Below are 17,724 nucleotides of genomic sequence, written 5' to 3' on the forward strand. Positions count from 1 at the left end.
TTTCATTTGATTTTGTTCAGTTGGTACGATATTTCTTTAATCCTGCAAATCGATCTGTTTTTAAAGATAGTTATTGATTTCAGCTCAGGAAGTTTGCATGGATGTCTTGCATTCTTGGCAAAAATTCTTCTTCATACCTGCTGTGTTCTGAGGCACAAGACAGGATTCAACTGAAACCAAAGGCCTGGCATTTGAATGTTTGAAATTATCCCTTATTTCTCTTCTTCATCTTCTTTCCTCCTCCACCTCTTTCTTCTTCATCATCTCCTTTCCTCCTTCTTTTCTTCTTCCTCCTCCTCTTTTTCTCTTCTCCCTCTTCTTCGTCTTCTCCTCCTCCTCCTTCTCCCTTTCCTCCTCCTCTCCTCCTTCCTCCCTTCTTCCCATTTTCTTCTCTCTCCACCTTATCCTTTTATCTTCTGAAAGCTACTTCTCTATTATTCTTTTATTTCGTTTTATATTATCCTTCATGCTCATTTTAAAAATGTACAGAAAACTCTTTCAACCCGAATTCAACATTTAGAATGCTAAGGATTTATTTACGAGAGCATGATACCAGTGAATATCAATCTATTATGCTGTTGTTGTTTTTTCACAAATACTATACGTTGATATGTATCTTGTTGTTTCCCGATGATTATTCATCTTTGTGTACATCATCTCATCCGATTGCAAACAGAGATAATTCTATATGCCAGTGAGATGTCGTATAATTTGCATTTTGTATTCATCAAAAGGCTAACTCATTACCAATTCTAATATATTATTTTTTTTATATGAGAGATAGTGAACGATTCCACTTAATCCATCTTATTTACATATCCCTTGGCCCCCATTCTGTCAACACACATTGGTAATGATTGATTTTCAATGCTTTAGAGGGGTAAACGAGTGATTACTTGGAATGGATTTCACAAGAATCAGTTCTTTAGCTCTTTTGACTTATCTTTAATTTCTTTAAAAATGTTTCATCCTGTTTCATTTACTGTGTATCACTTTCTAACAAATAAAGAATCGCAATGATATGACAATTTTTCTTAATCTCGTGTTTTTGAATTCCTGCATGCTTTACAACCATCAGAAATACATACTCTCTAAATGTAAACGAGTGAGTTCGTCACTCAACAATGTGTTTTAAGAACTCCTCATTGAGCAGTTATTCACTCTGATCCGAGTGTTCAGCACGATATTTTGTCACCCGCCACCTCACTAGTTTTCTGAGTGGTCAATTTTCCGTACAGTAAACGGTCGATCTTTCGCTCAATCTCACTCATGTTGTTGACCGTGTGACCAAGGAGAACTTGACCAATAGGAAGCAAAACGTTCTGTTGTTGACTGGAACAACTTGCCAAACTCAATCAAATCAATTCTCAACAAAGACAAATTCAAAGTAACAATCCAGAAGTACAAAAAGCAAAATCAATACCAAGCATCGCCTCTCACCTCCGCGTAACGACCATCAGCGCACCCCAACCCTGCCCGTTTGACCCCTTTTAGGGGAGTTGGGCAGTATCCTGGAAGTAAATAAGCGAATTTCGCACTTATAACCAATCACAAGTGGGCATGTCATTTTTTCGAGAATCGCGTATCGCATCAACATGGCGAATGCAAACCCATTGGAAAAATTCATGAAGTCTTCAGGTATCAGTGAGGCGGTAATTCAGACATTCTCGAAAAGGAATTGTTCTCCATTAAACAAGTGGAATTTCACACTTTTTTGAGTGGATTTTCAGTCTTGAGAGTTACACAAACTTTCAAAAGATTAAAATGCTCAACAGTGGGGAAAAAAAGGGAAACCTACTCTAAAATGGAAATCGAGAACAGGCAAAGTGGAAAATAGCCCCTACATAATCACAATTTTTACATAATCTTAGTGATCTTCTTTGCCATATCCTTATCATTACTGCACAGTAAAAATGCTGTTCAAAATTTTATACAATGCTGTTTACTATAAAGACGTTAAAGTAGTTGTTTAACAGTTTAGACGATCATACTTAATTTGTTTATAATGAAATATTAAGAATTAAACTTTGTTGTTTAAGATTTTAAACACTTGTTTTAACCATTTAAACAATTGATATAAAGTTCATAAACAGTTTTATGAAAATTTGAAAGATACCAGTTGAGGCAACGATCTCAAAATGAGTTCGAGCAGAATTCAATGAAATTTACCACTCAAGTGTTTGAATATGTATGAACAAAAAATATGTGTCAAATGGCTCTGGCAGAAAATGTGTAATTGCTGAGAAATGAGTGAAATAAGCACGGAATTCCATCAAATGTATGGCATTTTTCTGAGCAATATTAATACATTGTCCCACATATACTTTTCTGTGTTAGAATAAGAATTATCATCAGAATTATTGATTTTTGGCTAAGATTTCATGATTTCACAAATATAAGTTTGCACTAATGTACCAGATCTAGATATATGATAATATGGTGACAATTAACCTTGATTTTTCAGACTTTCTTATGAAATTATAGTTTGCTGCAACTATTGTCTTTTTCCTTTAAATCGGTTTCCTTCTTTTTGCCTTCTTTAAAAATTAATCAATTTTTAAAGGTGTATATTCTGCTGTGATCTTGTAAATACAGTTTAGTATTCACTGAGAGCCAGAAAATATGTGTCGTCTGCTAGCCTTTTTGTGGATTTAAATCGTTTTATTGTAATTTGGTATTTAGGCTTCAATAAACCAGGGATTTCCCTGAATAAAAGCATTATACATTGAATATAAAAAATGATGGGATTTTAAGAATCTGCAACGGTAATTCTTGCTTTAGAGGCTGGGGGATTGAATTACTTTGTTTTTCTCTGGTGCCCTGCTTTTGCTTCAAACTGCATCACAAAATTGATTGTTTTGTCTCAATTTCAGCGAGCAAGTCTTCTTGCTCTTATCCTTGTCTGATTCTGATGGGATTAGGTTATGTTTTTGAGTACCATTCTATTATTCAAACTTCCTCAAAAAGGGAAAGGATATCAGTGGCCCGAAATACAAAGCTTAGCAATCATCATAGGACATTTTATTTACGATTGATTACATAGACTACAACGTACAATTTCATGTGAAAATCAAGCTTAATATTAATAATATAGGGTATTTATACCCCTTTCATAAACCCCATTAAAATGAATTAGGCGGCTAATAGCAGCATAATTTGGTCGTAAAATTGGAGGAGGACAAGAGTTATCCGCATTACTCTGATGCTGCTATTATCCGCATAATAGCAGCATCGGGACAAGATTTTGAGTTTATGAACGCATTTCCAAATTATGCGGATAATTGCCATGGTGCGGTCACAAGGTCACCCTTTTCCAACACAACCGCATCGGAGGGGGCGTGTCCAGTTGTCATGGCGATTATCCGCCTTTTTCAGGACGGGCGCTCGTAAAAATAATGCGGCTTATTTTCGGAGTTTATGAACGCAATTTTTATTGAATTATCCGCATTACTCTAAGGCGGCTAATTGGAGGATAGGTTTATGAAAAGGGTATTATATTGCGCACATATCCACCTTGTTAGGTGCTCAAGGCGCTCCTATATTACCCGGCTAAGCTAGGCGTTCATAGCGCACACAGCTTTTCAAGGAAATTACTTCCTACCGGTACCCATTTACCTCACCTGGGTTGAGTGCAGCACATTGTGGATCAGTTTCTTGCCGAAGGAAATTACGCCATGGCTGGGATTCGAACCCACGACCCTCTGTTTCAAAGTCCGAAGACTAATCCACTGGGCCACAACGCTCCATTAACCAATAACCTTTGTGTTAAAGGACCCAGGTCATGTGACTTTATTGAACCATGTTGGGGATTGAGTTGCATTTTTATTTACGACTTTAAAAAATGTTGTAAATAACTGTCATTCATGGTTAATTTCTTCTCGCATTCTTCTTTCAGATGTAGATTTCTTGTCTTAAGGGTTACGAAAACAACCTATTTGAGAAAAAGATGTATTAAAACTTTTCTAAATATGGTGCTTTAGAGCAGGCTTCTCTGCCTATTTCCTGATATACTATAATTGTTGGAGGTGCATATTATTCCATCAATAAAAGCCAACAGCAAAGTGAATATGTGGTGTTACATTCTTTACACCCATTGACACCCATTTTCCAGGAATGAAACTATTTTTGTAGGTGCATGTTATCCCAAGTTGTATTTCTAACTAACAGGAAAATGAGTATGTCGTTCGTCACAATTGAAATGTAATGGAATTCTAGGTGATGCGCGCCAGTGGTAGTGCGATTGATGTTACGATATGTCTCAGAAAGGTCATCGTGTCTAAGATGTGCACCTTAATCATCTCCCAAAGATAATAGAAACGTCCAATTACAGAGCATAGTGACAAACACTTTCAGTCCATAGATAACCAATTAAAATTCACTCCAAACGAAAAACAATATATATTTAATGAGATCGAAAGTGAAAGCTTAAAGGAAAATATCAGGCGAAGATTGAATATGTAGCTTTGCAAATGGATTTCAGCGGAGATTTTTTTTTAGAAATAATTTTAATGTAGAAAAATCAGCATGATTCTTAAATAGAATATTGTGATGACCCAACTCAGACCTGATCTTTTGTTAGACTTGTGATGCAAGCCTCATTGATGCTATTCAAATGGCAAATATATGGCATATGATTAACAGAAAAGAAAAAAATCATTTCAAAGACTTATTAATTTTCAGAATGCTATTGACTAACACAATAAGGGTTTGATGCATTTTGTAATATTTGACATGAAATCAGAAATGGGTCATAATTGTTATTACCAAGGACGAGCGTGTTTGTTCACTGCTATGAAAAAAGGTATGCGATATTTCTTAGTATATTTCATTGAAATTAATATCTACCTTTCAAAATGATAGACAACAGACTTACTTTTTTAGCTACAATTCTGAAATTTGAGTATTTTCAGAGCTGCTATGTTCATATCTGCTGGTAGTAAAAAATAAATCCTATCATGTTTTAAAGTTTGTCAGTAACTGGCAAAGATTGCAAGACCACTGCTCAACCGATGGAGTTATCATGCCTGCTCTATAGTGTTAGTTATACCATGGTCACATTTGTTCTACGGCGGTCGTACGGCGAGTCGAAAACAGCCGTTTTAACATTTTGTACCAGCTAGATATAGGTGGTTTGAATAAAAATGAATAAAACACGGTTGTTTTTGACTCGCCGTACGGCTGCCGTAGAGCAAATGTGACCAAGATATTAATCATGCAAAGTGTTTTAGAAGCATTTTTGCTGGAATGTATAGTCCAGCTTGAGGTCAAGAAACCCTAATCAAATTGGCCACGATTTAACGACAAGTTTGGTAATCAGGGTAATGGGGTTGTGACATTCACTGCCCTCTTGAAATAACTCATCTATCCAATTTACCTTTATACACTATCACCTATCTCTGTTTCCATTCGGTGTGAATGCTGAAACGCTACTGCTTTAATTTCCCTCTACACATCTTCTCTCCCCCACCCCTTCTGCCACCTCCCCCACCTCTACTTCCTTCTCCGTCCACTTCCCCTCCCCACCCTCTCCCTTCCATTTCCACTCCCTTACCCTACCTCTCCCCTCCCTCTCCCTTCCCTCTGCCTCCCACTTCCCTTCCATCCCCCTCCCACTTCCCTTCCCTCCCCCTCTAACTCTCACTCCCCCTACCTCTCCCTCTCCCTCCCCTCCCACTTCCCTTCCGTCCCCCTCTAACTCACTCCCCTCCCCCTACCTCTCCCCTCCCTCTCCCTTCCCTCTCCCTCCCACTTCCCTTCCGTCCCCTCTAACTCTCACTCCCCTCCCCCTACCTCTCCCTTCCCTCTCCCTCTCCCTCCCACTTCCCTCCCCCTCCTACTCTCCCTCTCCCCTTCCTCTCCCTTCCATCCCACTCCCCTCCCCCACCCCTCCTCCTCTCTCTTCCCTCCCACTCCATCCCCCCCTCCCCTCTCCTCTCCCTCCCCTTCCATTCCATCTTCTCTGTTATCTCTCACCCCCCCCCCCTCTAAACCTTTAGGTGTTGTGGTTCCTCTTTCTAATGACGGTATGAACAATTAACTCAATTGAGCTTGAATAACTAACAGGTCAGATCATTCATTGCTTCAGTCTATGTGTACATCTCTATCCATTTCTTCACATTTACATTTGTCTATACTTGAAACATACATGCATTGGAGACTAGAATGTCAGGTTGCATTTTGTTTCATGTTATACAGGGCCTCCCTATAGATTTACTTTAAAAAATACAAATAAGCTGTAAACGGCACCATAGTGAGAAAGGCACTGTCTAAAACGACTCTCTACTGCCTACTGCCTGAGCAAAATATGCACATTCTATAACTCTACATGCAATAAACATGAACATCAAATTCTGATAAAGTATCTTGTGAAGTAAGATAAGAACAGATGTTATCTTCATGCCTATGTACATGTACTCATACTTCTATGCTTCAGTCTTGTTTTTTTTTTATTTAACGATATAGGCATCTGTATTTATTGAGACACACTTGGCTGATCATTTGTAATCATTTTAATCAAATTGTCTTTGCAAAGTTTTTATCACTTTTCTGCTGATCTCAACTTTACTGTGTTGCCTACATTATATGGCAGAACGGAAACATAACCATCACTTTTCTGATACCGTCAACACCAAAATTGTAATTCGTTTTTTGAAATGACATGAAAGCTTGGAAAATATGTGCACATGAGGTCCTATTTCATGACACTAATTCAAGGATAATCAACTGGAATTAAGTGTTAAGCCTAACTTTAAAATCACAATGTCAATGTCAATGGTCTTTGAGGTCAGTAAAATTTGACCACATTGTAGTATCGACACAAAAAACGTGACCAAAGATGCCTGAAGATGATTTTGAAATTTTAAGTCCCCATTCGATGAAACTTGGCAATAATTGATTTTCTTCTTGGCCAGCCAGCATAGAAACTGTTGTAAGCATGCACGTCTAGGGACACTGTAAATTGAATCTAGATGAATGCCCTCCTCCTTTTCTCGTTCCAATTTAAAGGGAGAGATGCAATCAACCTAGAAACTGAAGACAGTGATCCCACTGCTGCCACCAAATGTACAGAGGTATATAGTTGACAGTGTAATAACAATCAACTGTAACTCCCTACATCCTGCACATCCAGCTTAGCCGTTTATGCTTGTCCTCTATTTCTATCTTATCTTCTTTTATTTCTTATTTTCTCATGCATTTAGCCAACTATAAGTTTTTCTCGTTCCTTTATATTTGAATTGATGATGCTGTGATGAATTTTTATCATTTTTGTGTTGAAATGTAATGTTCAAATAATAAAGCTATCCATTGGATTTTCTTGGAAAGAAGGTTATGATCTTTGTACCAAACTCATTAACTCATAGTTTGATTGGAATAAGATGCAGAAATGATCATTTTTTTAAGGAATTTAATATTAACTTCATGAATTACTTTTTTAATCATTGATTCATCTTTATTTTTCATTTATGTGATTATTTTCACCCAAGGAGAAACCATCGGGTTTATTCTGTTTTCTAGAAAATTCTTTAATTTCTTATTTATTTTCTTTCTTTTCATAAACTTGAACACCGGTCGTGCTTCTATCATCATCATCATCTCTGCACTGCTCTTACACCATTATTATTACTTACACAGGTAAGTATATTCATTCAAGAAAATTCACAAAAATGATAATTATAGTGATATGCAACATTAATATAACTCTAATGTTTCTAAGCACTGGATAATATTACCCCAGCTTTAGCACCTAATTAGATGCTCTATTCAAGGGATTCCTTCCTTCCGGGTACCCATTTCCTTCACCTGTGTCGTAAATTTAATGTAAAAATGCATATTCTCTCTATAAATTGTTACATTTTTCCCCATTCTATTGATGAAGATGCTAAGCTATTTTATCAGTCGTGGGGAATCTGAAGCCAACCGCAAACCTTACGATTGGTCTGCTGCTCAATTTGTAATAAAACGTAGTAGAATTTTGAGACTTGGAATATCTTAATGTTCAAAATCATTGTACGAATACCTATGTTCAAATCTGTGACTATGCTATCATCCTTACAATAAAAGCAAATTTAATATCTAGTCATGACGTCATAGCATTTGTACAATTGGCTACGATTACTCCAAAATAAAGGCTTGCAGTCTTTCAAAAGTTATGTTAGCATTTTATTTTGATTAATTTTAACCTCAAATGAAATTATGTTCCATTCACATTTTCAGAACAGGAGCAAAATGCGATTTGCTCCAAAATCGGATAGCTAACAGTCGTAATGTATCTCTCCCAGGTAGTATTTATACAGGAAATAAAATCATATTGGTATAGATCAAGATTTTGATAGATAACGCAGGACATGCCTTACAGTCCCATGACTTCCGTTTGCTTCCAGCAAGAAACCTTTCGAGTTTCACGTACCTGGACTATCTCAGGTAAACAATACAAGGAAGTTTTACAAACAAACAGCAAATCTATCTGCTAATCTGAATAGTTTATTGACATTCTAATGATTAGTAATTGCCGGTAGATGGAATATGCTACCCTATAAAACATTGGTAGATCTTTGTTGAATGGCACATTTCATCAACAAAATGTTTTGTCTAATGCTTGTAAGTTGGCTGATACGAGCTTGTAACTTGTAAACATTCCCCTAGGCTTAATTTACATGCATGTGTTTAGCCTAAATACTAAAAATATCTCTGATGCAATCATTCCACCCGGTACGTCAATATCATTCCTGCAATTGGAGCAAACCGTGTTTAGTCTCAATGTGATTTCTACGATTTGCTGCTCTACATGTTAACAGCCAATCAAATGTGATTGTCTAAAGAGGTCCGAACCCATCGTATAGTTGGTTTTATCCTCATCAGCCACTGGATTTTATGAAAAACCCAGAAAATTTAATCCGGAGGAAACCAATGCTGTAGATACCAGCCTCAGCTGTGTTGTGATAAAGATGCAATTAGCAGTCCATTTTGTGGATTTATGTTGATATTACAAGGCAGAACGTAGGCTTTTTCCCCCAAATACCATGTTATTTGGTAAACATTTGGTCAAATGCAATTGCTGCTGAAGTTGCACTTCAGGTGCGATACCTCAGTCAGAGTGGGGGTTCGGATTCCGGGTTTGATTCTCACTTGGTGCGCTAGTGCCCTTTGTTGAAGGACAAGTCCACCTCAATAAAAACTTGATTTGAATAAAAAGAGAAAAATTCAACAAGCATAACACTGAAAATTTCATCAAAATCGGATGTAAAGTAAGAAAGTTATGACATTTTAAAGTTTCGCTTCATTTCACAAAACAGTTATATGCACATCTCGGTCGGTATGCAAATGAGGGAACCGATGACATCACTCACTCACTATTTCTTTTGTATTTTATTATATGAAATATTTTGATTTTCTTGTCATTGTCATGTTAAATGAAGTTTCATTCCTCCCTGAACATGTGGATTTCCTTTATTTTAACATTTTGTGCTTCAGGCTAGGAGGTCCTAGTTATCAAAATTCGTAAAGATTGAAATATTGTATAATTCAAACAATAAAAAACAAAAGAAATATTGAGTGAGTGACATCATCAACTCTCTCATTTGGATGTAACTGGCTCGTTCATACAACTATTTTGTTAAAAATAAGTGAAACTTTGAAATGTCATTACTTTCTTATTTTACATCTGATTTTGATGAAATTTTCAGCATTGTGCTTGTCTGATTTTTCTCTATTGATTCAAATCAACATTTTCCTGAGGTGGACTTGACCTTTAAGACTATCCAGGTCCTTTGGAGAGGACCTTCAGTCGTTGGTCCTCTGGTTGCTTGCTTACAAGCATTCATTCTTAGCAATCAGGTAACAAATCAACACCAGTCATGGGACCGGACGCTGGATTGCTTAATACATGCCCCAGTGTGCACACGATATACAGGGCAAGACCATCCATTTTTTATTTACATTATATGATTATTAATAATTGCAATATTGACAAAATATGAACGAAATGATGACCAATCGAAGCGCATAGCTGCTGGAGTGAGAATTTTATCCACTTGAGCTGATGGGGATATGATTTTAGGCACCTCAATAAAAGTACACAATGCTCTTAGTTGGGATCCACGACTCTTATTTTTCTCATTTTCCCTATTGTTTTGCCCAAAAGGAGAATTAGACAGTTTTGCCAAACAAGATTCAAGCTAAAAGACAGGAATTTACTTTTTTTTATAGGCCTAAGTAGTTTAAATTGAAGATATCTTATTCCTTACACTGCAAAGACGCTGGTGTTAAATTAACACCAGTCTGGTATCTATATCGGTCCACACCAAAGAGGTGTTGAAACAACACCAGTTTGGTGTTAGACTAACACCAATTTGGCATTTAAGCAACCCCTGTTAGTGTTAAGCTAACATCGGTTAGATTCCATCTGGTGTTGTTTCAACGCTTCTCTGGTGTGGACCGATACCGGGCTGGTGTTAAATCAACGCCCGGTGTTTTTGCAGTGTATACATTTCATGAATTGTGTTGTTAAAAAATTCAGCATGCAGCCTTGTGAGAAGACAACACAAAGAATTTTACACCAGTGTTAAAGTTATAGTAATCTTTGCACATCCATTGGTGTCATATTATATGTGTTTGTTGTGTGAACACTATTTGTTTGTTAAATGCAGGATTCGTGGTGTATTCAACACCTGAGATCCTCCAACATTAAATGTGTTAAGACGAACACCAGATAATGTCTCTATAAAGGACCACACCCTCTGGTGTTTAAATTAAACCCTAGAGATTAAACATAACACCGAGTAGTGCCAACCACAACAACTTTACACTGGAGTGGAATCTACAGTTTGGGCTTGATGGTTTTAAAGTGTGTCTAATCGGGTTTCAATTTTGAGCTTGAAAAATATGCTGGGTTGATGGAGACCATCCTATTGACTGGCAACGTGGAGTGTTTGTTCCTGAATCCTAGATTCCCACTTCTACGTGACAATTATTTATCCAGCTTGTCTCTAGATGAACAGCACTTCACTGTCCCCCCCCCTTCGTTAATTGAAAATACTCATTATTTCAAAGGACTGGTCGTATTTTATAAAGCAAGTGGTCAAGAGAAATCATTTATTAGTGGAAGACAAGCAAGTAGTTAGAGGCCTTAGAGTACTGAAAAGTTGTCCGTTCAAGTAGTCTGTTGCAGGATAGTTTTCTATTCTTCTTTACAATGGACTCTTTTTTATTTCTAATTATAATGACTTGCTAGGAGAATTATTGTATGCAAACATTATTATGTCTGCACATAGATCATACTTACCTATTCTTCTTCACAATGGACCCTTTTTATTTCTAATTATAATGACTTGCTAGGAGAATTATTGCATGCAAACATTATTATGTCTGCACGTAGATCATAGTTTCCTATTCTTCTTCACAATGGACCCTTTTTTTATTACTAATTATAATGACGTGCTAGGAGGATTATTGTATGCAGACATTATTATGTCTGCACATGGATCTTACTAGAACCATCGTTTGTCTGTAAAAAAAAAACATTCTGCAATTTGGTTGTTATATCTATTAAGCGCAGCTTTAATTTTCTTTAAAAAGTTAGTGTTTCTCCCTATTGGTGCTCAAAATGGGGGGGGGAGATGCCAAACTCTAGGATAAAACTTCACACTGGCAGATCTAGGGGGCACATCCGGCTCATGCCCCTCCCCTCCCTTTGAGAGGCATAATCAAAATTTTTAATGTAAAGTGTGCCCCCCCTAGGAAAATCCTGGATCCGCCACTGAAACTTTGAAATTAAAAAGAGAAGTAAATTATTATTTTTCACCCCTGGATCCCCCATCGCATCTTGCCACGCTCCACTTGTTAGCATGATTCTGATGAAATGAAAAATGTATTCACGGAGCACCATGCATCATATCATGTAGCTCTCATTATTCTCTCCATGTTGTGCATGGGGCCATGACAGTGGTTAGGAATGTTTGTATTCTAGAATTCAGATACTGTAAAACATTTTAAATTAACCTAAAACTAATCAACACTATTCTAACAGAAAGTAAGCCTGTAAAATGGTCACAAATTTGTATTATCAAATCGGTTCTAAAATTTATTCAAGAATCTAAATTTTCATAAATTTCCGTTCAAGAATTCATTATATAAACTGAAAAGATCCATCTGTTAAGCAGTCAGGCTTAAGAAAATTCATCTTAATGTTCTGCTTTAAAAGAAAATGATTACGGTACTGACAAAACTTGACTTTTTCAATCAACAACTACATGTATATGCAGATATAGCAGAGGCCTTTAACTTAGTTTGCTACAGCAACGTAGCCATATTTTCACTTCTGTATACATAAATTGCATGTATGCCCTATATCTATTGCTGCACATGGAACAAAGCTAGACAATAAATTTAACTACTTTTCAATATGCGAAATAAAAAAAATGAAAATATTTTTATGCTATACTGATGGTTTATAAAATACAGTTACCTTTGATACTTGCAGGATGTTTCCCTTAGAGTGAAATGTAGGGCAGTATCTCGCCAGGGATCAAATCCGGTTTGGTAGTTCCTTATTGAAGTTCAGAATCGATTTCCTTTCACCAGAGCTATTTATATCACGTCAAAGTCTTTGGTATAGCTGTGGTAGATTTCCTGTGGTATATGCATAAAATCGCATACCCCCATCCCCCCCCCCCCCCCCCCCGTCATACACTAGTCTTGAAGCACATACTCAAATTTAACACTTTAACAAATCATTGCATGTCTAGTGTAAAGACTAAACTCCAAAGCACATTCGTTTGTGTGCATATTAGAATGAATCTAGTCTCCTAATTCAGACCCTACACTTTTCATTATGCGAAAAATCCAGGGTCTGTGTCTCCAGACTACATGTAGTCATACACCCACACACAACACTGTTTTCCATTTATTGAATATGAAAGCATTTCTTTGATATAGTAATCTATATTTTGAACACATATTTATTCCTAGTTCTCCTTACATAGTTGTTGCAACATATTTCCCCGTTCCAGTTAAAGCCGGTAACATATTACGTTCTGTTTATCCACTGTTCCATGAAAAGGAGTAAGATCAAGGATTTCTATTTGTGATTTGTCATATGTTGACAATTGAGCTTGATTTATGAGTTGCTATGCACCGCAGTTCAAGTTCATTACTAGCAGACCTGTACACACATTTATGATGTTGTTGATAATAAATCCTGTATCAACTCGTTTAGCAATTCTTCTGTGATGGCACCGGTTACTTTCACTCCTCCCCGGATAAGTAAATATGTCAAGTCTTATGAAGAATTCAAACCTGATCGGGAAATATTAGGTATTTTACTGGTGTGAAAACAAAATAATCATAATAAATTCCCAAAGAGAAATGATGAACTAACTGGGTATAGTAAGTGCTTTTTAAAATCATGAAAACTTTTGAAGGGATTTGTCCAAGGTAGTAAAGATAATAGCAGAAAGCTGTTATAACAGTTTTCAATCTGAGACAGGAATGCTCTTAATAAAAGGTAAGTGAAAAATGAATGGATGAAAAGGTCAGCAAACTCTGATGCAACTGTTATTATAATCATTTTTATGATATTTTACTTTTTTTCTTATCATGTTTGATTATAACACAACCATTTTGGCTAGTACATAATAATGTATATTGTGACTAGGCATATCAGTTGCTCCCAGCTGACTGGTGTTCTAGTCATTTTGACCAGTTAGTTAGTTTCAGACTAAGAGTGAGGAATGTGCAGCCTTTGGCACAGGTAAGTGGTAACTCCTTGGCACCTGTATAAAACTACAGAAAACCTTTTCAGATCAGACTAGCATTAATGCGTGTTAATGCGCATCAGAAAGGTTTAATTCCAAAGGTATTTTCCTAAGTTACAAGATGTGAACATGTCAACTGAGTTATGGAATTATTTACAGCCAACGTGATCTCTTTGCACCATGCTCTTGAGCGATTCCGTTTTCGTGTGAAGTGAGATGTTCAAGTTCATTGCTTACAGAACTTGCACACAGTTACAATAATGATATATTTGATAATAAATCATTTGTGGTCCACAGGGCAATGCGTCCATCGTTGAGTTATGGAATTGTTTACAACCTACCTAATCCCTTCACTTGGCAGTCTTTCGGATTTCGTGAGAAATTGGTGGTATGCGTAATGCGTAGACCAAGGATGGAATCCCAACCCCCACCCCCCTGCCGCTGCCTCCTCATTTCTCCATAGTCGTCAGACGTCACTGAATTCTTGTGTTTGTCAAGTCGGTGATGAATGTCATTGTCATGCATTTATTGACCTCTGTTCATGCCGGAAGAGAGAGAGAGAGACAGAGAGGAAAAAAGAGAAGGAAAACTTCAGTTCAAGATCAACTGATGATGTTAAGAAAGCTTGGAGAGTTGTGCATAGGAAAAAGGGTTGTACTCCACGTCCGTACCTGTACTTTGAAATTGTGTATGCCCGTGAATCAGCCTCTTCATAGCTAGCCATTCCTATCCTTTTTGTGTTTACATTTGTGAGACCGACACATGTGTGTGGAATTAATTGGTATCGTGCCAGCATATAGCTTGCAGCTTGGTTTGCGTGCATCTGGTGGAGGCATCTCTGTGGTTTTAACTAGCTGTAACAGCATTGACCAATGATACAAATGCTTGCGTGATTGCTTGGAAACTGTCATCGTGTTTGGCCTGACCGACAGACGTCACCCGAAACCCACGTGCCACCCCTCCCCTCCCCCACCCCCCTTCCAAAGAGAACGGCTCCATTTCCCATTTTGTTGTTATATTTATAATGCCATGAAATGTGCGAGCCAGGAAAGGATGTTTGATTTGTAATCCTAGAAACTTTGACTGCCATTGAACATACAGAGTAATGTGATATCGCTACTTTCGTGTCTACTTCGTAAAGAAAGCAGAAACAGCGAAAGACCAACCTGTATCCTAGTGCCTTAACCAGAAGGACAGTCAGCATTAAGGTAACTGGGGCTTTGCCAGAGATCGCGAGAATGTTCGCAATGTGAAAACTGTTTTCACTTCTATACCAAGACCCCTACGGTTTCACTATCCGGAATTACCCAATATATCTCACCGATTGTACACAGGAGTATTAAAAGGAGTAAACCAAAATTGACAGATTCAAACGCGACACAGCTCATCAAGCGACATTGTTGTCTTGGTGTGTGTATATACATATTTGGAGTGTGGTTGAGTCAGTGGATGATTTTTATATGACTGGTTGGAAGTTACACGCAAGTTACGTATCCAAGATGGATAAAGCGTCGAAACTGGAATTACAGCAAGCCATCATGAGGGCCCGCTTCAAACCCCTGTAAGTTCTTATTGTACTAAAGTACAAAGTTTTCTTCTCACACAAACACACGCATTGGCCTTACCTTTTCCTCAAAGTAATATCAATTGCAATCGATGAATTAACCACCAAGAAAACTTTCCTGTCCAACTTATCTTGTTAACATTTAGCCAAACTTTGCTACTCTGTATTACATTTAACGTTTGGTCCTATGCAAATTTCTTGGGCTCTTTTTGACATTTCAGGGGTGAAATTTGCCCCAACCCCTCTTCCCCCCAACCCCCCTTCCCCCTCCACCCGATTCAGTTGTGCATTTCTATCAACAGGCCTTGTGATATTCTTTTTACAAGAAGAAGCCAACACACTACTAACCAGAATAAAGTTGAACCTGAACGCATCATATATCAAAATACCAAAGATTTCTTATCTTAACATATTTAAACTGATCGCATATTCATTCGAGAGATTTCTGGTAGCAGCTTACTCAGTACTTGTCTTGAAAAAATTTACAAATGAATGAAATAGGGTATCTAACCATGGTAACAGGCGTCGATTTGGCGCATTGTGACAAAAGCGCGCATCAGCATTGGAATTTTTTATACACGCACCCGATACGCGCTAAATTAAGCGTAATTTATACAGGAAATCTGCATAAACCATGGACTCAACCGTGGGTTTTCAAAACCACCTTTGTGAATTCGGGCCATTATGATGAGTGGAGGGTAGTGAAACTACATATATCATGATACTGGGGACGTGGTTAACATATTGCCACTCACACATGAAATTCGTAGCAACATAATTGAAAACTTTCCTCTTCCGTTGTCAATGATGTTAACCAGATGCTTTTAAATTCTGCAAATGCCATAGGCTTTTGTTCAGAGTCCACCTGGTTACTCTTCGTAATACATATACGTTAAAGAATGAAATTTTATATCACAAAATTATATCAAGTAAATCGATAAAAGGAATCATTCCTATTTTGAAAATGCGCACTTGATGATATCACATTGTAATCATATAATTGATAGAAATTTCTGAAATTGTATTATGTCCAAGAATTAAATTGAGTCATATTTCATCGCCGAAATCATAAAAGATTGAACCCTCTCAGTTTTGGCAGTGCGTGACTATCCTTAGAAGTCTTCGGCACATGCTTGGATAAGAAATCAAATTATAATTTTACAATATAATTTTTCAAGAACTAGAATTTTGTCTCCAAACCCGGGGGGGGGGGGGGGGGGTAAAGGAGAAAAGTCTTTTGTGACCGAATTAGAACAAAAATGAAAAAGAGAGAATTCTCTGGGGCTCAGGGAAATTCACTTTCTTTGTGAAATTTCATGAAATATGTATATACATTTATAAGGGGTGTGAGAGTTCAGATTTTTAGCTGATTTTTTTGTTTGATTTTCATCTTAATTTCAGCTTTTTTTTTTTTTGCTTTCCTCTGGACAAAAAAAAATATGGGAGCTCGTTCTATTTCAGACTTTTCACACTCTTCAGATTTTTTCAGCTTTTTTTTTTATTTGTGACCACTCACACCCCTGATCCTGTATGTATTTGTGAAGCAAGAACATTTATCTTATTGATGTTTTATGAGATTTTGTTGCATTTGATCCTTGTGATTGGAATTACACACATTTAAAGGTCAAGTACACCTCAGAAAAATGTTGATTTGAATCAATAGAGAAAAATCAGACAAGCACAATGCTGAAAATTTCATCAAAATCGGATGTAAAATAAGAAAGTTCTGACATTTCAAAGTTTCGCTTATTTTCAACAAAATAGTTAAATGAACGAGCCAGTTACATCCAAATGAGAGTCGATGATGTCACTCACTATTTCTTTTGTTTTTTATTGTTTGAATTATACAATATTTCAATTTTTACGAATTTGACAATTAGGACCTCCTTGCCTGAAGCACAAAATGTTAAAATAATGGAATTCCACGTGTTTAGGGAGGAATGAAACTTCATTTTACATGACAATGACGAGAAAATCAAAATATTTCATATAATAAAATACAAAAGAAATAGTGAGTGAGTGATGTCATCAACTCTCTAATTTGGATGTAACTGGCTCGTTCATATACCTATTTTGTTGAAAATAAGCGAAACTTTAAAATGCCATAACTTTCTTATTTTACATCCGATTTTGATGAAATTTTCAGTGTCGTGCTTGTTGAATTTTTCTCTTTTTATTCAAATCAAGTTTTTGTTGGGGTGGACTTGTCCCCTAAGTTCATCGGCCTACAAGTCAGAATATGTAACTGTTTTGTTATTACTCCAAGTTAGATTAGTTCTTTAATTTCAGAATTCTATGTTGAGGCACATCACATCCAAGTTCATCGACACTGGAAACTAGTTTTTCTCCGAGATATTGTTGAGGATGTAAACCACAACTTGATCGTATCATAATGAGGCTCATTAAGGC

This window comes from Lytechinus variegatus, chromosome 11, assembly GCF_018143015.1.
Source record: "Lytechinus variegatus isolate NC3 chromosome 11, Lvar_3.0, whole genome shotgun sequence".
In the NCBI taxonomy this organism is placed as follows: Eukaryota; Metazoa; Echinodermata; class Echinoidea; order Temnopleuroida; family Toxopneustidae; genus Lytechinus; species Lytechinus variegatus.